Raw genomic sequence first — 21,643 nt, 5'->3', positions numbered from 1 at the left:
GAGTAGCTGAAATTACAGACGTGTGCCACTACACCCAGCTATTTTTTGTATTTTTACTAGAGACGGGGTTTCATCTCATTGGCCAAGCTGATCTCAAACTCCTGACCTCAGGTGATCCACGAACCTCGGCCTTCCCAATTGCTGGAATGACAGGCGTGAGCCACTGTGTCAGGCCCAGGAGCCTTTATCTTAACCCAAATACTGGTTTCTATTGATTCCAGTTCTTTAGATAATAGCTTAACCCTTTCGACTTTTTCCATCCACAAATTCTTAATAATAATTTTACCATTTAATGATGTCACCAAAATGAAGTTCAAAGAAAAAAACATGGCGCCTTCAATTTTGCTCTTTCTTTCTGGTTTGGAAAGTTTGAGTATTTTAACGATGTTGTGTGCTGTATTATCTCTACTGCAATGGTCTCATTATCTGGGGTGTATTTGAGATTGGTTGTTTCACGGTCGTGGAAAATTAGGATGTGGACATATAAATAGTGACGTTCAGAGTGGAAGTTTAATAGGTGAAAGAAAGAGTATAGTTCTCTCTGTTGTAGAGAGAGGGGTCCTGAACAAATTTTCTGTTTTTTTGTGGTGAAATGTAGGGGGTTTTATAGATGAGCTTGAGGAGTTGGTGTCTGATTTACATAGGGCATAAAAGATGGGTTGGACCAAGTGCATCATTTGTATAGGGTGTGAAAAATTGGTTAGGGCTAGGTATGTCATTTGCATAGGGTGTGAAAAGTTGGCCATCCCCCCCCAATCTTTTGTTATGTAGATGGGTTTTGGGTTTGGCTGGTGCCATGTTGTTTGTTTGTTTATTGTATATGTGGTAAGAAAGAAGGAAGGTGGAGCCTCCGTGTTGGATATGTCTGGCTCCTCTCAAGTAGCCCTTTTTATTGGTGCAATTGTCAGCATTCACCTGTGCAAGTTTCCAGGTTTCTTATCTGTTTGTTGTTTGATTTTTCAGTCTGTTCTTTGTTAGAACAAAAAATAATAATAATTTCTCAGGCAGCTTTTTGTTAAAAGGGAAGCCTTGGCAAGGACTCTTTTGCCCTCACTATTTGTCTAAATATTTCTTTCTAACTCCTGTATCAGTACTTAAAAATACCAGAAATGAACCTGGAAGGTTTAAAAATCACAGATATTTTCTTGGTATTCCTCCTTGTTGAAAGGTAGTGTTTGTGGTGCCTTGGCTATATGTATATTTGTCAGAGCAGTGTGAACCAGAGCAACTCCATCTTGAATAGGAGCTGGGTAAGATGAGACCGAGACCACCTGGGCTGCATTCCCAATTAGTTACAGCATTCTAACTTCCAGGATGACATAGGAGGTCAGCACAAAATACAAGTCATAGCGGCTTTGCGGATAAAACAAGTTTCAGTAAAGAACCTAGCCAAAACCCATGAAAACCAAGATGGTCATGAAAGTGACCTCTGTCCTCACGGCTACACTCCCATCAGCGCCATAACAGTTTACAAATGCCACGGCAATGACAGGAAGTTACTCTAGATGGTATAAAAAGGGGAGGCATGAATAATCCACCCCTCGTTTAGCATATCAAAAAGAAATAACCTAAAAATGGGCAACCAGCAGCCCTCAGGCCATTCTTTTATTCTTTTACTTTCTCAATAAACTTGCTTTCACTTATTTGATGGACTCACCCTGAATTCTTTCTTGTGTGAGATCCAAGAACCCTTTCTTGGAGTCTAGATCTGGACCCCTTTCCTGTAACATACTTGCGTCAAGCAATTAAATCATCAATATTATTTTGTAAACTAATGTATTATGTGTTATAAAATTCCACACAGTTCTTTACTACCTTTCTAGAAATATGGTTTTTCTCTTACACGTCCTTTATAGGAAAAACATTTCAATCTAGGAAATCTAGAGTGAATTGAGATCCAGGGTCCTTCTGGCAGAAAAGGTACAAAATATAAATTCTCATGTGGGTCCAAAGTTTATTAATGTATACCCCTGGGAGAAAAGAGTAAATGAAGTAAAATCGAAGAAAAATACAGTACATCTTTTGGGCATGCAGCTATCAGTTGAGATCAACTGTGTGCCTTGCAGACACTATCAAGATGAACTTGGGAAGAATACTCAGGTCTGTTTCTCCAAGTATAAGTCATGCAAGTTGAATGTTTTCTGCCTTTTTAGTAAAACAGTGTTGGATTTCTCATGAGAATGTGAATGCCGACAGAGAAGCAGCTTTTAATTAAGAATATAAATAGTAACATCCCTCAGGAGGGCTGTGGAAATAAGCCTCAGTGTCAGAATATTAACGTTTTCCTATTTTTTCCTATTCAAAGTGTCACTTACATCTTAATTCCTACACTGTAAGCCAAATTGCTAAGGAAGCTGTTACAGGAGAGGGGCCCTGGTCCACACCCCAAGAGAGTGTTCTCGGATCTAGTGCAAGAAAAGAATTCAGGGCAAGTCCACAGAGTAAAGTGAAAGCAAGTTTATTAGGAAAGTAAAGGAGTAGAAGACTGCCTGCTCCACAGACAGGGCAGCCCTGAGGGCTGCTGGTTGCCCATTTTTATGGTTATTTCCTGATGATATGCTAACAACATGTGGATTATTCACGCCTCCCCTTTTTAGACTATATAGGGTAACTTCCTGACATTGCTATGGCATTTGTAAACTGTCATGGTGCTGATGGGAGTGTAGCAGTGAGGACGACGTGACATTACTCTTGTGGCCATCTTGGTTTTGGTGGGTTTTGTCCAGCTTCTTTACTGCAACCTGTTTAATCAGTAAGGTCTTTGCGACCTGTATCTCGTGCCGACCCCCTGTCTCACCCTGTGACTTAGAATACCTTCACCACCTGGGACTGCAGCCCAGTAGATTTCGGCCTTATTTTACCCGGCTCCTATTTAAGATGGAGTTGCTGTGGTTCACACGTCTGTGACAAAACTTCCCGTGCTTTTTGGATCTGACATGTGAAAATAAAACAAATGTTTACTTCCTCGAATCATCATCTCCTTTGACACCATTACTGTCTGGAGAACCTTTTAACTTCTAAAAATTCCCAGTTTGAATTTGTGGGGGCCAAGGAGGTTCGCTGCAATATCACTGACATGAAGGCAGATTGATTAATAGGAAAAGAAGCACACAAATTTTTTTAACGTGTTTTCATGGGAGCCTTCAGAATGAACACTCAACACCCCCTCACTTCAATAAAGTACAAAAGCCTATATGCCGTCTATAGGTTACAGAAAGAACGTGGGCTCAGAGCATGGCCTAAAACAGGTTTTACTGGCAAGATGGTTGTAAGAGGGAGAAAGGAAGAGGCTTGGCTAGCAAAAGTGGTCTTATTATGCAGATATAAACACCACAGGTAACAGTCCACAGAAAGAATAGATGGTAGATGTTTCTTGTCAGACTTGAAAAGTGCCAGCCTCCCAACTATTCTCACCTATATCTTGGAACAGATGTAAATTTCCTCCACAAAACATAGCATTCCAGGACTGCTCCAGCCTACTGGCCCTGCGGCAACCATTTCAAAATATGTCAGACAAACATATTTTGGGGTGAATTGTTTTATTTCCTAATTCATAATGGAAGACACTCCCGATTTCTTCTTTTTAAATACTGAATCAGACTGGCATTCCTAAGAAGAGGCTTTAGCGGCTGCTATTGTGGTAATGAATGTAGATTGTATCATCTTTCTTCTCCAGTCTGCATCCTGACTCAAAATGAAACCCTGGCTGAGACCAGTTCAGCAGCCACAGGGGTACAGCGGGGCTGCCATTCTCGTATCTGATTTGCTGATTGAGACTCTGCCACCACTCGAAAGCTTTGTCGCTCAAGTTATAGTAAGATACAGGGTCGACATTAAACAGTCTGCCTATGTGTATTAGTTTGTTAGGGCTACCACAATAAAGTACCACAGACAAAGGCTTACATGACGCAAATTCATTTTCTTACAATCCTGGGTGCCAGAAGGCCAAGGTTTTGGCAGAGCTGGTTTCTTCTGAGTCCTCCTCTCTCCTTGGCTGGTAGATGGTTGTCTTCTCCCTGTGTCTTCACAAGGTCTGTGCCTCCTAATTCCTCTTCTTGGAAGGACACCAGTTCTATTGGATTTGTGCCCACTCGAAGGATCTCATCGTTTTAACTTAATTTTCTCTTTATCTCCAAATGCAGTCATATTCTGAGATACTGATACAGGAGCTAAAAAAATTATTTAGGCAGATAGGGAGGGTAAAAGAGTCCTCAGTGAGGTTTTTCTTTTAACAAAAAGCAGCCCCCAAATCATTTCTTTTTCTAACAAAATGCAGCCTGAAAAATCAAGCTGCCAGCAGAGATAAGCAAGCTAAAACCTTACATTGATAAATGCCAGCAGCTGTGCCAATAGAAAAAGGATACCTGGAAGCCAGGTATATTCAACATGGAGATTCCCTCTTCCCTTTTCCTTGTCGTCATGTGTGCAGTAAAAAAGCAGGCAATGTGGTGCCGGCTAGTTAGAGACCCCATCTGCTTCATAAAAGGGTGGGGCAGCCAGCTTCCTTGTGGGCTATGTAAATTGCACACTTGGTCCAACCAATCTTTAGGCCCTATGTAAATGAGACACCACCTCCTCAAGCTCATCTCTAAAACCCTGTGCATTTCACCAGAAGACCAGAAGACCCATCTGGACACCCCTCTCTTGCTGCAGGAGAGACAGAGAGCTACTCTGTTTTCTCTTTCTTTTGCCCGTTAAACCTCCACTCTATTTTTCTTTGTTTGTTTTTGTTTTTTAGACAGAGTTTCCCTCTTGTCACCCAGGCAGGAGTGCAGTGGCACAATCTTGGCTCACTACAACTTCCACCTCCTGGGTTCAAGCGATTCTCCTGCTTCAGCCTCCCGAGTAGCTGGGAGTACAGGTGCCCACCACCACGCCCTGCTAATTTTGTATTTTTAGTAGAGGCAAGGTTTCACCATGTTGGCTACATTGGTCTCGAACTCTTGATCTCATGTGATCCATCCGCCTCAGCTTCCCAAAGTGCTGGGATTACAGGCATGAGCCACTGCACTGGCCTAAACCTCCACTCAAATTCACTCCTTGTGTGTCCACATCCTCGATTCCCTAGGCGTGAGACAATGAACCTTGGGTATTTAGCACAGACAACAATGCCGCTTCACTATGGGCAGATAGGAATTCAGCATATAAATTTCCCCGGATATAATTCAGCCCATAACACTATGAACAAAGAATTTCACTCTAATTAGCCTCATTGTTCGGGACATGTTTGGAATGTCCTGGCCTCTGATTTTATTATGTCCTATAATTCTTCATCATAGCTGACCAGGGCGAGAAACTCTCTTTCTAGCTTTGATGTGGCAAACCTCCGTGTTGAGTGGCTTATGGAAGGGCCACGTGGGAAATAACTGCAGGAGACTCTTTGGAACTGAGAGTGGTCCCTAGCCGGAGTCAGCAAATAAACGGCACCTTTCATCCCACAGCCTCAAGGAAAGGAATTCTGACAGCAATTTCAGTAAGTTTTAGAGCAGATCTTTCCCCAGTTGCATCTCAATGTGAGAATTCAGCCTGGACGACACATTGATCACAGCCTTGTGGTATCCGCAGCCCACAGTTGAGTGACGCAGCACTGGGAGGGACTCTCTTCCCCTGGAAACTGTGAGACAGTCAATGTGTATTTTTAGAAGCTGCTAATATTTAAAACAATTTGTTACACAGAAATAGAAAATTAATATAGGAATTTTTTTTAAGTCATACAGTAAATATCTCAAACCAGAAATAACCCAAAATAATTGTATATTTACTTTTGAAATAGAGGCCTGTTTTTGTTTCTTCGAAAATGGTTATGTCTTCCAGGAACCTTAGAATTAATAAGGTCTTACAAACTGTCCTAAAACCCCAGTTACCAACTTAAATCTTTAGTGTCCCCCTCTGCTTAGCTTACTTATTTCACTAGGTTTGTGTTGATTTTATTATTTTCAGTCTCCTCCTTCCTCCAGCTCTCTCTTCTTGACTTTTCTCTCTTTCTCTACCTCCCAATCTTTTCTGATTCCTTATCTCTCTCTCTCTCTCTCTCTCTCTCTCTCTCTCTCACTCACTCAATGTCTAGCTCTCAAACTAGGTAAACCTTGCATGGAAGTAGTAGAAACAAATGCTTATTTGTTGCTAAAGCAGGTTCTAAATAATGACCTGACAGCCCTACAAAATTGTGAAATATATGCAGTATAATGCACAATTTATACCAACCAAGGGAGTAACAACACAATTCATTTATTAGCAAATTTTCAAAGTATTTTTCCTCGTTAAACTACAGTGAAAATAATAACTCTACTGATAGAAATAATTAGAAATGTAATTTATAAATTGGTGAGTTAATTGATGAAAATATCCCTAGGGCAGATATTGAGCCAATCTTTTGCCCAAAACTATGATATATGAATGTTCTTTTACAAGTGAAATGAATAACACAACCTTAGGAGTATGTGTGTGTGTATGTGTGTATATATAATATGTATGTATATATACACACAGGCATATATGTATATATATGTGTATATGTGTGCATTTCTGTATTATATACCATTATTTGCTTTTGTTTTTATGTTTACTTGAGTAGAGATTTGACAACATATTTAGGTTATAAAAATGTTGAGTGTGTCAAGGTCATTACCTGGCCTGCTTCTAGTCAGGACTGAATTAACGCTATCTCAATATAAAGTGAGAATGATAGGCTGCCTGTCAGGGGTTGTGAGCAAGGTGATAAGAAAGACTGAGATGGTTGATCTGGATAAGATAAACCACATTTATACTCTTGGAATTAATGATTTATGGTGGAATAGTATAGCTGTAAGAGAATGCAGTGATAGTTTGCTTAAAACAGAAAGGAAGAAATCCAAAACACTCTTGAAGGAAGAAAATAGGTAATAATACTACAAAATATAAATATAGTAATGTTTATGAGGAGGCTAAGTCACAATATTTTGAAATAATAAAAATTGGGACACAATCACTATTATCTTTAATTGGTAATGTATATTTTCTTAAAGTATTTAGTCATCTTACTTCCATTCATATAGACACAAAAATATGTAGAAAGTCTACAATCTCTATGAAGAAATGTCACAGTATCTTCTTTCTGGAACATTTTTGGGGACATGAGAAAAACATTTTTTAATAAAAAAAATGATTATTTAAACTTATTGACCAATAATATCCAACCAGAGTTCATGAGCAGAATCTATTTTGCCATTAAAAGTGACGGCAAAAACTGCAATTACTTCTGCACCAACCTAATACATGCAAAAGACTTCCATATGTAATTTGTCATATCTATTAAAATCAAACGACTTTTTTAAAAAATAATATTTTAAAATGACTTAGATTTGCAGATGAGTGTTAAAAAATAGTACAGAGAATCCCTATATTATCATCTCAGCTCCTGTTAATGTTATTTTGGTAACCATAGTACACATATCCAAATGAAGAAGTCAATACTGTTACATTATTAACTCAATCACAGACTTTATTTGAATTCCACTAGGTTTTTCATTAGTGTTCTTTCAATCCAAGATCCAACATGGGATACAAAGTTGCATTTTTCCTTCCTGTCTCCTTAATAAAGCTAGGATACATCTTTAATTTTCTATGTGTTGGTTTTGATCTTTCCTTGTGTTTCCTGAACTAGACACTTTTGGAGAATATTGACCTGGTATTTTATAGAATGTCCTTCAACAAGAATTGTCTGATGATCTCTTACAGATAGAATAGGGTTTTGGATTTTTTGGAAAATAAGACAGATATGAGAACTTTTTATACAACATTTTATCAGGAAGTACAAAATATCAATTTTGTCACTAATATGTTAAACATGATCACCCCGTTAAGGTGGTGTCTACTAGGTTTCCCCACTGTAAAGTTACTGTTATTCCTTTCCCATACACTGTTTAAAGCCACATGCTAAATCTAGGCCACTCTCAAAGGGAAGGGAATTAAGAACTACCTTCTGGAGAGAGGAAAATCCAGGAATTTGTGGGCCTTAGTAATTAATAATTTTTTTTTTTTGGTGGGGAGAACTTAAGCTCTACAAATATGCTCTTTTTCCTTTAAGTTTCGCCTACTAGGGAAAACTGTATCTATTAAATTTCCTGAGGCATATTTTACTGCAATATGTTAATGATGATTTTCTATTTCCCTTGTTCGTTTTACATTTATTATTTAGAAATCTTTTGTAGGAAAGATTTGTCCCTTATTTCCCATGTAATTACTAATATGTCATTTATTTATATCAGTATGGATTCATGGGTATTTATTTTGTACTTTAAGTTGTAAGACTAAAATATCATTATTTTGTTGATTTAAATTATTTCAGCTTTAGTCATTGTGAAATTTTTGTTTCATTTCTGGAAAAAAAACTAGTGTTTTATTTAAAAATTATGATAGGAAATGAAGTTGATATAGAGGGTGTAATAGACACACAGCCAGTGAATACAATAAGGTTCAGCTTCTTAACCACGAATAATGATTGCACCAATTAAATCACCACACGGGCTCAAACTGGGGTGCTGGTTTTAACTTTTCACAACATAAACATACTCTTTTAATTAAGTTAAGCCTTTTTTTTAATATTAAAGATGTATACTGGTTTATCTTAGCTTTATTAATGAAATGTCTCAAGGTGGAACAAAATATCTGCCTAGTAGAAAAGCAATATCCTATATCCAAAATTCCTTGAATAACCTTGGTTTCCTACACGATCTTTTTGGTGATAATTGCGGCAAAAACAAGAACATGACGTTGATAATTAAGTAAAATTAATAAGAACTAAGTAAAAATTAGTAAACATTAATAAGCAACAACATAAGGTGACAAGTAAAATTAGTAAAAAAAAGATTGCACCATGTTTTAGAAAATGATACCAAATCATGCAATCCAGTGATGAATTTACTTCTAATATTTTACTTAGGATCCTTGAGCAGTGAACTCTGTAAGCCACAGGCTTACATAAATCAAAATAGCTGAGTGGATCAGTTGTTTAATATATCGAACATATTTGATCTTCTTTTAAAAACTGAAGAACCTAGAAGGCAATTTTTTCAAGTTTCCTTTCAGGTGAATTTGCAAGATTAACTGCCAGTAATTCAGAGGCTGCTTCTCTTATCATATATTGCCTAGTTCTTTCCATTTTGGAGTATTTCTAAGCTTTTTGCTTTTAACTTAGCATTTAAAATCTTTTGGCACAAAATATATGGTTTTATTATTTGGGTATATTGTGAATTAAAGAATACCGTTCGTAATCCCAGAAATTATAATTCTCTTAAGTATAGTAGATTTAATGTTGACAAAATTATAATACCGAGTATCGACTTTTTTATTAAATAAATATAGTTTCAGAAGGATAAAATATACATTTAAAAACATAAATGGAGATAAGAAGAATTACATTAACTTGTATTAATAAATGAATGGCATATCAGAATTCATGGGTTTATTTAATACCTTCAACAAATCTAGAGTATGTCTCATTTTCTCTTTGTTTTTGTTCTAGGATCAGTGTTTACAATGCTTTGAATTTTATTTGAGATATATTTGAAATTTTAAGTATACACTAGGAATAATTGATGGCAGGATATGTGGAAAAGTAACTTGGAATTTGTATTTTCTTTTTTTTTATTTTTAGAAGTTTTTATAAAATATGATACTAGTGACAGCGAGCAAGCCTAACATTTATTTTTGAGCCGGATATTGAGATATCAACCATGCCTCATTGGTTCTTATTTTTCCGGTACTTGCTCAGTATCTAATATGATGTGACTGTTTCTTGAATGAACAGAAGAATGACTAAATGAATGGGATCCAATGCTGGAACAGCAATGATTATTGTATGAACTTTTAAAATAAGTTTCGACTACTTTATTTTCATGTTGAAATAATACGCGCATTCCCTGAACTACGTGAGTAGAGGCTAAAGTATAAAATGGAGTAAATTTTATTGTTAAAGATATTTTATGACATTAAATTTCTCCTTAATATCTCTGAATATTTATGACCACTTTCTAGAAGTGGCTTCTTTGACATACATTGTCTGTCAGTTTGATATGGTCACACTTCCCTTATTACCTGTGGTAGGAAATGAGAACATTTAAGATAACTTTTAAGGAAGATTTAGGATGAGATTTATTGAGCATTTAGTTGAAATGCTGAAGGAAAAGACAAGACTGGAGAACTCACTGTCAAATAAATACTTTGGCCTGAAGGTGACTCACCTCACTTCTCACAACCCATTGGCTGAAACAAATTGCATGTGTCTTATGAACCACAAGGTGATTATGATCCTCCTGTAAGTTTAGAGATGTTGAGAAATTGCTGTGGGAGGTCTGAGATACAAGATGAGATAGAACGTGAAAAAGATGAAAAAATTATTCTTTTTGCCAAAATTTATTTTTCATAAATGCCTAACATGAATTAAAATGTGTCAGTTGAACAAATTAAAATGGCTAGGTTTCCCATTTTTTCTCTCTTATATGAATGGTAAAAATATTATGTATTTATATGTAGTATTTGGTAAAAATATTATGTATTTATTGATGTCATTGTGCCTTTGTTGTTATGAGATTTTTTTTTAATTGGCTAAAAACGATCATCAAATTAATATTTTTAAGTTAAGATTTTTCAAATGTGAGTATTTTAAACTTAGAAGAATCATAAACCCATTTGAGATTAAAATAGATATTTGAAGAAAACAGTAAATGTTTTCAATGCATTCTCAATGCAAGATCTCAACTAATGATTACACAATAATAGTAGTAATAGGAAGACAGACTCTTTCAAAACGGATATATCAGAAAGAAATACTATGTGGTATGACCAGAGAGAAATACTATACGCTATGACTGAAGGGTCTCCATGATAATGTGCAAGGAAAACAAAAAAACACATCTTAAAATTATTGAGTTCAGAATATTTGTGTTCTTTTTTTTCTGACAAATGTGGATAATTTTTACCCTACTTGGCATGCAGGATACTTCTTTAAAAAATACTTTAAGTTCTGGGTTACACATGCAGAACGTGCAGTTTTGTTACATAGGTATACACGTGCCATGGTGGTTTGCTGCACCCGTCAACCCATCAGCTACATTAGGTATTTCTCCTAATGCTATCCCTCCCCTACCAGCCCACCCCACAACAGGCCCCCGTGTATGATGTTTGTTCTCCTCCCTGTGTCCATGTGTTCTCTTTGTTCAACTCCCACTTGTAAGTGAGAATACACGGTGTTGAGTTTTCTGTTCCTGTGTTAGTTTGCTGAGAATTATGGTTTCCAGCTTCATCTATGTCACTGCAAAGAATATGAACTCATCCTTTTTTATGGCTCCATAGTATTCCATGGTGTATATGTGCCACATTTTCTTAATCCAGGCTATCATTGATAGACATTTGGGTTGGTTCCAAGTCTTTGCTATTGTGAATAGTGCCACAATAAACATACATGTGCATGTGTCTTTATAGCAGCATGATTTATAATCCTTTGGGTATATGCCCAATAGTGGGATGGCTGGGTCAAATGGTATTTCTAGTTTTAGACCCTTGAGGAATCGCCACACTATCTTCCACAATGGTTGAACTAATTTGCACTCCCACCAACAGTGTGAAAACATTCCTATTTTTTCACAACCTCTCCAGCGTCTGTTGTTTCCTGACTTTTTAATGATCGCCATTCTAACTGGCGTGAGTTCTGGCTGGGGCAATCAGGCAAGAGGGGCAATCAGGCAAGAGAAGTAATAAAGCGTATTGAAATAGAGAAGAAGTCAAATTGTCTCTGTTTGCGGATGACATGATTGTATATTTAGAAAACCCCATTGTCTCAGCCCAAAATCCCCTTAAGCTGATAAGCAACTTCAGCAAAGTCTCAGGATACAAAATCAATGCGCAAAACTCACAAGCATTCTTATACACCAGTAACAGACAGAGAGCCAAATCATGAGTGAACTCCCATTCACAACTGCTACAAAGAGAATAAAATACGTAGGAATACAACTTACAAGGAATGTGAAGGATCTCTTCAAGGAGAACTACAAACCACTGCTCAAGGAAATGAGAGAGGACACAAACAAATGGAAAAACATTCCATGCTCATGGATAGGAAGAATCAATATCGTGAAAATGGCCATACTGCCCGAAGTAATTTATAGATTCTATGCTATCCCCATCAAGCTACCGCTGACTTTCTTCACAGAATTGGAAAAAACTACATTTTTAAAACACTTATTTTTTTCACATTCACTGAAGTGTAATTTCTATGTAATAAACTGATCTTATTTGAAGTGTACTATTTCATGAGTTTTACTGAGTGTATATCCTTGTATCAACCAACTCAGTGAAGACACAGGACATTTCCTTCTTCTTTCTTTTTAAAAATTTTGACTTTTATTTTACATACAAGTGAATACAAGCAGATTTGTTACTTGCGTGTATCATACCCAGGTAGTGATCATAGTGCCAAACAGGTAGTTTTAAGATATTTCATAGCCAGCCAGGCACAGTGGCTCACGCCTGTAATCCTAGCACTTTGGGAGGCCAAGGTGGGCAAATCACTTGAGGAGTTCGAGACCATCCTGGCCATCACGGCAAAACCCCAGTTTCTACTAAAAACACAAAAATTAGCCAGGCATGGTGGCACATGCCTATAATTATAATCCCAGCCACTTGGGAGGCTGAGGTACAAGAATTGCTTATACCCAGGAGGGAGAGGTTGCAGTGAGCCAAGACTGCACTCCAGCCTGGGTGACAGAGTGAGGTTCTATCTCAAAAAAAAAAAAAAACTTCCATAGCCACTTTTTGCTTTTGTTTTTGTGTTTGGTCCATGATCTATTTTGGCTAATTGCTTTTATAAAATGTGCACTAGTAGTAGGGAAATTATGGGAAAAAACAGAGTATATTAAACAGAAACAAAACACAACATATTTACATAAACATGAAAAATAAAAAGTAAATTCCTTCTCAGACAAGAATATGTTTATATATAAAATCAAGGTAAAAATAATAATAGTAAATTTAAGCAGTTAAAAAGTAACTGGGCTAATAAGTTTAGGATAGCTGATGTTATGAGAACAAACAACTCCAAAATATCAGGAACTTAAAGCAATTTTTAAAAATGCATTCACACAACATGTCTGATGTGGACGACCATGGGGACTGGTGTCATTGCTGTTACTCCAATATCCAGGCTAGCAAAGCTCTGCTGCCTGAGGATGCTAGCATCTGAAAAGCAAATGTAACAGTGTACCACTGTAGCAAACGAGACTTGCAAGTTAGTACATTGACTCTTAATCCTTTGCCACCTGGAAGTGGCAAAGGATAATTTTAATCAAATTTCAGTAGTTAAGGCAAGCCGTGTGGTCATACCTGTCTTCAAGGTTGAAGGGAAATATAACTGTCTAAGTGACACAAAGAAAGGAGAACTAGAAAGTTCTCTAAGCATAAATAATATTGACCACAGACACCCCAAAAGAGTTCTCAATATTTCATCTAATGGAGATCTTTATGGATCTAAACAATTGTCAAAAATTTACAATCACCAGTGCCTTTCTATACCATATAAAAGATACATTGTAAAAACACTGAAATAATTAAAGCCAATACAAAAAAGAGATTTAAAATTCTCTATTTATGAAATCCAAGAAACTTGAGGTTATATTTCTGGGAAATCTTTATTTTGTTAGTTTTATTTTAATTGTTCATTCTAATTATTAATACAAGAAAGAAAATAAACCATGAAAATAATATATGCAGATCAGGTATTTTGCAAGAGAATAGCACTAGTGATGTTTGATACTTATTTCATTTTGTATATTGGTCATTTAGAATAATTATTTATGTTTTCTTTGTTTTTTTAAATTTTTTCAAGTGAAACAAACAAAACATTGCATGTCTGATAGTACAATTACAATCCAAACATGAATAAATAAGAAAACCATTGTTCAGTTAAACAATGTAAAATTTAATAATTAGTATCTCCATAATCTACTGAAACCCTCAGGACATATGGTAGTGCTTGCCAATAAAGCTGACTGCATTTGATTATTTTTTTAGTCAAATAAATTATAGCTACATTAGTAACCTTGGAAATCTCTGCTCCTATTTAAATGCTGAAAGAATAGGATATTTGGACAGAATAAGTAATGCATTTTGAGAGAAAGAATTTGTACATTTTACTTTCTTGTAAGGTAGAGTAAGATTTTTTGTTGGTTGGTTTTTCTTTCTTATATTAAAAAACATTCATATAAAAAAATCTCTTAACCATTCACTTTTATGCGATTTAAATAATCAGTTCTAGGAAAACAACTAAATTCTAGTCCAGAATCCTTTTGACAGCAAACATACAAAGCTCAAAGCAACACATTATTTACATGAAGTCAAATATTGTTTAGGGACCAACTGTTTTCTAAGTACCCTGTTATTATGTCGGCTAAGCCCTGGAGTTGCAAAGATAAATAAGTCACACTGTTCCTGCCATCAAGGAACCTGCGTATATGTATATAAAGCGGTAGGAAAGAGAGATAAACTAACACATAATTCTAACTTACTATCATAAGCCAGAAGAGTTATCCAGAATGGAGAATGGTCTTGGGACATTTTACTCTGAGGTATCGCTTTCTCATTTATAAGAGGTGACACACAATCATTACAATCATGTCTTCCTCTATTTACTAACTTTGAGAAAACTGATTATTTATTTATCTATTTATTGAGACAGGGTGTTGCTCTGTCACTCAGGCTGGAGTGCAGTGGCGCAATCACGGCTCACTGCAGCCTCACGTGATGCTCCCAGCTCAGCCTCCCTTGTAGCCAGGACCACAGGCACATACTACATCACCCAGCTAATTTTTCTACTTTTTTTTATGGAGACAAGGTCTCGCTGTGTTGCACAGGCTGGTCTGGAACTCCTGCGCTCAAGGATCCCTCCTGTCTCGGCCTCCCAAAGTGCTGAGACTACAGGTCTGAGCCACCACATTCAGCCAAGAAAACTGATCTTAATTGGGGAAAATTTGTATTTTACAAATCATGAAGGCATTCACCTATTACTTATATTTGTTTACATTCTTTCAGATTTGACCAACAAGGATACTCATATATTATTCTTATTTAATAATACATATTTATATTTACATTTAGATGAATCTGTGGATAATAGTATAAAGCCCTTTTTGGTAAGATAGAATAATGCCTCTTGTAACAGCAAATGTTAATCATGTAGAGAAAGCAACCACTGATGAAGATGGATCTAGTCTGACCAATTTGTTTTGTGAAAACATATCTTTACAAATATTTAGTTATTTAATGTAAAAAACTAATAATAGATTAAAACTATAATCTACTTGCTCTAGTCGTTAAGTCACTTGAGAAAACAGAAGTATGGAATGAGTGAATTACAAATACAAAAAGTGCAGACAGCTTGAATTTTAAATCTTGCTGATAGTTACCTCAAAATATTAAAGACAGCTGGACATAATGTTTATCTAGAGTTGTTTTAAAAAGCGACTTTAATTAATTCATTCCCTGAGTTCATTGTGAGTCCAGGGTTAATCTAGTTGCAGAGCTTTGAGTAAAATGTTTACCCTCTCCCATCCTAAACTATATCTTTAGAATATGGTAATAATAATAATAATAATAACCACTAGGTAGGGCAGTTCTAAGAATGGAACAAAATCAAATATCTAAAGTGTTTGAACTAGTGACCAACTCATAGAAATATCTCAGTACATCTGAACTGTTAATAGTAATAACAATGATTACAAGGAGAGACTAATCACATCTCATGAAGATGAAAGTGGGTTTACACAACTCAGTCAACCAATAAGATCAATAAAGCCAGAAATCACTGTATGATTTTGATATGATTACCTCACTTTTTGACCCTATGACTCGTTAGTGTTTCAGAAGGATCTTTCAAAACAGGATTTGCTAATATTTATTTATGAAGGACCAAATTCTAAGATTAAACATTGCCTCACCTCAGATGATCAATAAAAGAGAGATGATACAGGAATATGTAAACAAACTTCCTGAATTAGTCTAAAATAATCTCAGAGAATGGAGGTCCTTGAGAGCATTTTATTGTTTACAATGGCAACAAAACTGATGGGTACCTCCCTCCCTCCCTCCCTCCCTCCCTCCCTCCCCTCCTTCCTGCCTCTCTCTTTCCCTCCCTCCCTCTCCCCTTCTTTCTTCCTTTTCCTCTCTCTCTTGTTCTTTTTCTTTCTTTTTATAATTAAGTCTAGAGCTGGCCCATCTCAATCATCAATGCAACACACAAACTTTCTGTTTAGGAGTGTCTGTGTGTATATATGTGTGTGGGGTTCCCTCTGGAATAATGCTTCACAATTTCTAATGATAGATTTTCTGAAATCTTTCTCTAAAAATATCTTACTTTTAAATATTTGAATATCTTTAATGACAGTGATCCCTCTTAAGCCTTTAAAATGGTTCTTAAATATGCCTTATACCCTTACATTACAATAATTGTGAGTTAAGGGCAAACTTCACAGGTTAAAGTTTAGCCCTGCATCTTATGAATTAATATAAATTATCAAAATCAATGAACCTTTGCTGCAAATTATATTAGTTCCTTTTGAAACTGACAGAATCAATTTTTGATATTTTTATATATTAATCATTTAATTAATATACACAAATAATTAGAATGAAGCTTAAAACTCTACATAAATCCCATAGGAAGAAAGTAATCAAAGAAATCAGGGCAAGAAAGACTATTGATAATTAAGTAATAAATCAAAGATAACATTAACAGAACAATACAAACAATATGAACCCATGTGATAATAGAAGGAGACAATGTTTGCCTCTAATATTTCTGAGTGGCCGGATCAAAGAAAGGAACATAATGCTTTCCAACGGTTATTGTATCCATAAAATAAAAAGACAACAGATAATCCATTCTTAAGATTTAGGGATGGACATGATGCAGGAGGATATGATCTTGTTTAAGAAACAAGTTTTCTCTTTTTATTATTATTTTAAATTTGATCATTTGCTACAATTTGTAAAAAGTGAATAAAGTGATTTAAAATCTATAATAGTTCTAGAAAACATTCATACAATTATAAAGGCTGTGGTTCTTTTAAAATACATTTTTAGGTAAAAGTTGCTAAGTGTAAACTAACAAAGTTAATTGGAATTGATACAAATAAAAACTTTTAAGTTTTTTTTTTTTAATAATGTAGGTGGAAGATGTAAAACAGACTTTAATGCCTTACTAACATAAATGGCAAATCATACTAACAAAAGTATACATTATAATTCTTCATGGTGTATATAAGACGCTGTGTATCTAATGTTTACTAGTTCTAAATAATTTGCCCCCAAATTACTGCTTCTTTATTTAAAATAAGAAAATAAATATTTTTGGAAGGTTATTTAAATATTGTATCATTGGCTGTGTATGTGTTTAACTCCTAGTTTACATTGTCTGATACTGTTTTCTCAGTTATTAATTAGTAATGTTCCAGGTATATGTAGTTCTTATAATTTATAAGATGCTTTCTTTTATATTGCTTGATTGTTTATAACATGATTACGTATATGTTAACATGTTAATTCCTCTAATTGCAGTGTAGACATCCTATGGTCAAGAATCACATCTTATAGAGTATTTGATGGGTGAGTACATTTGTAGGCACCCACCCATTCTCATGACATTATATTTTGTGGTCTAGTTCATGGAACGATAATCAGTGAAAATTACTGGAATGTTTAACATTTTCTGAGATAATTTATGGCCATCTTCTGTACGCACTTACAGATCATATTATCAGTACAGTCTGCTGACTTTTGCCAGCATTAGGAAAATGAGAGTTGTTTTCTCTACAAAGAAAGATACTTTTCTGCCTCCCAACTCTTCAGACTTCTCAACTGTGATGGCACAGAAAACTTCCAATGAAAGACTAAGCTGGATTTGAAAACAACTGTGGCGTGCTGGCTGAGGCTGCGACTCAAGTCATTTTAAACTTCATGTTGTATTACCATGAAGATAATCCGGAGCCGAACAAACACTCCCCTGTCTGAGTATTTGAATAGCTGCAGACTTAGGTACCAGCCAACAACTTAATTATGGATTTAAAAAATTGGCATTCATCTTTTCTTTCCTGTATATATTCACTTGTAATGCCACAAGTCACAGTAAATTGCTCATTAAACTTCAAGCAATGCTGTGTAATGCTTGCTACCATTTACAGGCAACGCTCTCCAAAGAACAATTAGAGGGAGTATTATGACACAGAACAATGGAGACAATTATTTCTGAAGTTTATTAATGCTAATTAGCATATGGCATCTAAGACAGCTGCTGATACTTCATTGCTAAATACTGAGGGACTAATTAGTGCTTGATGTTAATTAGCTTCTTCTCATGTGCATTGTCCTTAGACGCATATGCACTGTCACCATCGGGCTATTAAAAATCTGGCCCTGCACTCTGCAAGAACATGAGGTGGCATTTAGGAGTTCTTTCAGAGTGTATGGCATTCTTTCCTAATACATATACCCTTAATGGATTCCACAGGAGCTTTAATAATCCACTCTTTATTTAAAACTTTCTAGTAAATTATGATTTTTTTCAATGCTGAAGAGAACTGTTTACTTTATCTTGTAATTTTTCATGTCCTGTCACTCACAAGTTAATTCAAATGCTAAAGATCACCGGCATAAAAATATTTTGGTTGTAATTTATTTAATAATCAAACTGATTTTGGCTTTGCCTCTCACTTTATATTTCATCTTTTATTTATGATTAAAATACATTATTAAACTGATAGGTCAAATATGCCCACTTTCCCCATTAACTGATTTAATAACATTTTTAGTTTCTGGAGTTTTTTCTTCAATGACAGCCAAATACAGTTTTTTTCTTTTAAAATCTGAACCAAGAATTTACCCATTAAAAACTCATCTTTTGAAGACAATGTGTAGGTTAAGCCAGTGATCGAGGAAGTGTTTTCATGTCAGTCTTAAAAACTTTTCAGTGACACTTTTTGTTTACTTGCTTTTCTTCTGGTTTGGTGGGTGGGTGACTCACCTGATCAATTTGTTCACCAGATTTCTCTAACAGTCAGTATAACTTGTACACATGTTGGACATTTTCTTTCAGGCATAAACTCTGTGATTAGTAAATGAACTTAAAAGTTCAGTTTACAACATGAAGCTCTGTAAAGGGTGACCACAAATATATAGTACTCTGATATTCTAAAGATAATCTCTGGTTTAATTACACACAGTGTTTTTATGGTGCTATATGTATACATTTTGAATGATTATTAACAATACTTAGAGTTAATAATAATTGTCCAAACATTTTTGCCCATAGTTTTATAGCCTTGAAATATTTTGGCACTGATGCAATTTGTATGAGAGCATGCCATTCAAAATAAAGGAATGAAACAAAGCTATCTGCAATGGAAATTGTAGAATCACCTGCCAAAGTAACAAACTGCAAAAAATAAGTATCTGATAGGCCAGAAAACATGCAAAAAGGGGGACAATAAAATAACAAGTAATGAGGAAAAATAAATTTTAAATACACTTCATTCACATTTTAAAATGCCCATTACAGCTTTCTAGATTGTAAAAACAAACAAAATGAAGTAGAAACCAAAATTTTATTTAAATGAGTTCCAAAATTGGGATGACTAAATCTCATTTAATTCCAGCGTGCAGGGATTTCCCCCAAGAGACAGGTTCGGCGTGTAGAAGAAATGAATGCCATTTGATTTCTCATTAGGATCTTTGGACTTAGGAAAACAAGGAATATGCACATAAAAGAAGCTGTCTTTTTATTCTTTTTCTTCCTCCTCCACTTCCAGCTTTTCTTCATTATCATCTCACTTTTTTACTTTCCTTCCAGCAGGTGAAGAAAAGTTTTCAAACAAGTGAGACTTCGGGAGCTATAATATGATTTAGATTTATGTCTCCACCTAAATCTCATGCGGAATTGTAATCCCCAGTGTTGGAGGAGGGGCTTGGTGGGAGGTGAGGTGATTGGATCACGGGCCTGGATTTCCCTCCTTGCTGTTCTGGTAACAGTGAGTGAGATCACACAAGTTCTGATTGCTTACAAGTGTGGACCACCTCCCGCTGAAGATCTGATTGCTTACAAATGTGGAGCACCTCCCACTGAAGATCTGATTGCTTTCAAATTAGTAGACACGTCCTACTGAAAGATCTGATTGCTTACAAATGTGGAGCGTCCTACTGAATCCTGATTGCTTACAAGTGTGGAGCCCGATCCCACTGAAGATCTGATTGCTTACAAGTGTGGGCACGTCCCACTGAAGATCTGATTGCTTACAAGTGTGGAGCACCTCCCACAGAAGATCTGATTGCTTACAAGTGTGGAGCACCTCCCACAGAAGATCTGATTGCTTACAAGTGTGGAGCACCTCCCACAGAAGATCTGATTGCTTACAAGTGTGGAGCACGTCCTACTGAAGATCTGATTGCTTACAAGTGTGGAGCACCTCCCACAGAAGATCTGATTGCTTACAAGTGTGGAGCACGTCCTACTGAAGATCTGATTGCTTACAAGTGTGGAGCATGTCCTACTGAAGATCTGATTGCTTACAAGTGTGGAGCACCTCCCACAGAAGATCTGATTGCTTATAAGTGTGGAGCGCCTCCCACAGAAGATCTGATTGCTTACAAGTGGGGAGTATCTCCCACTGCTCTCTCTTCCTCCTGCTCCAGCCATACGAGACATGTCTGCTACTCCTTCACTTTCTGACATGATTGTAAGTTTCCTGAGGCGTCCCCAGCAATGCTTCCTGTACAGCCTACGAAACTGTAAGTCAACTAAAACTCTTTTCATTATAAGTTACCTGGTCCTAGGCGTTTCTTTATAGCAATGTGAGAACTGTTTGATATGAGGTTAAATGTGAAAAATATGTTATTTAAAAATTCAACTACTTTTTAAGAACTCTGAATGTTGCAATATCAAATGCGTCATGTAACCAACATAGTATAATGAAGTCCAAACTTGACTCCTAGTCTATTTGTGGTACTGGGCCTCAAAGTCTCAGATTCCTTATCTGGAAAATGAGAGTTTTTCTGCTCACACAACCAGTAATTAAGAGTGTGTTCTCTGGTTGCCTTGCATTAGGGGGCTCTTGTTTCGAGGGGCTCTGTGGCCTTAGGAGATTCTTTAATAGCTCCGTGTCTCCACCTTTCCATCTGTAAAACTTGAGTGACAATTTTGCTGGCCTGTCTTGTACCAGAGACTCTAGAAAACAAAGGCTAGGGAAGTATTAAGCGACAAATACTTCAGTTGAGACATGCATAGTAATCATTTACCTATAACTCTGGGAACATCTTTCACTATATTGAGGGCTTTCTTCTCAAAATTCTTGTCAGTGACCCCAAAGCTGAATTTTAGAAAAGACATTGTACTGACTTTTTAAAATAGTCTCAGGACTATTAAATTAGCTTCCTTAGCCTTAAATTTGCTTTATTACACTGTGTATCTTTTGGGGTGGAGAATAGCAAATGTTATCTTAAGATATTCTGCCCGTGAAAGGCCTATAAAAAAACAACCTCCACTGTAGTTCATATTCAGATGTAAACAGAGAAAACAACTATACCTGACCCAATTGGGTGATTTTTCAATGATTCACAGCTAAATCAT

This window comes from Papio anubis, chromosome 19, assembly GCF_008728515.1.
Source record: "Papio anubis isolate 15944 chromosome 19, Panubis1.0, whole genome shotgun sequence".
NCBI classification, from domain to species: domain Eukaryota; kingdom Metazoa; phylum Chordata; class Mammalia; order Primates; family Cercopithecidae; genus Papio; species Papio anubis.
This window is presented reverse-complemented; position numbering follows the sequence as displayed.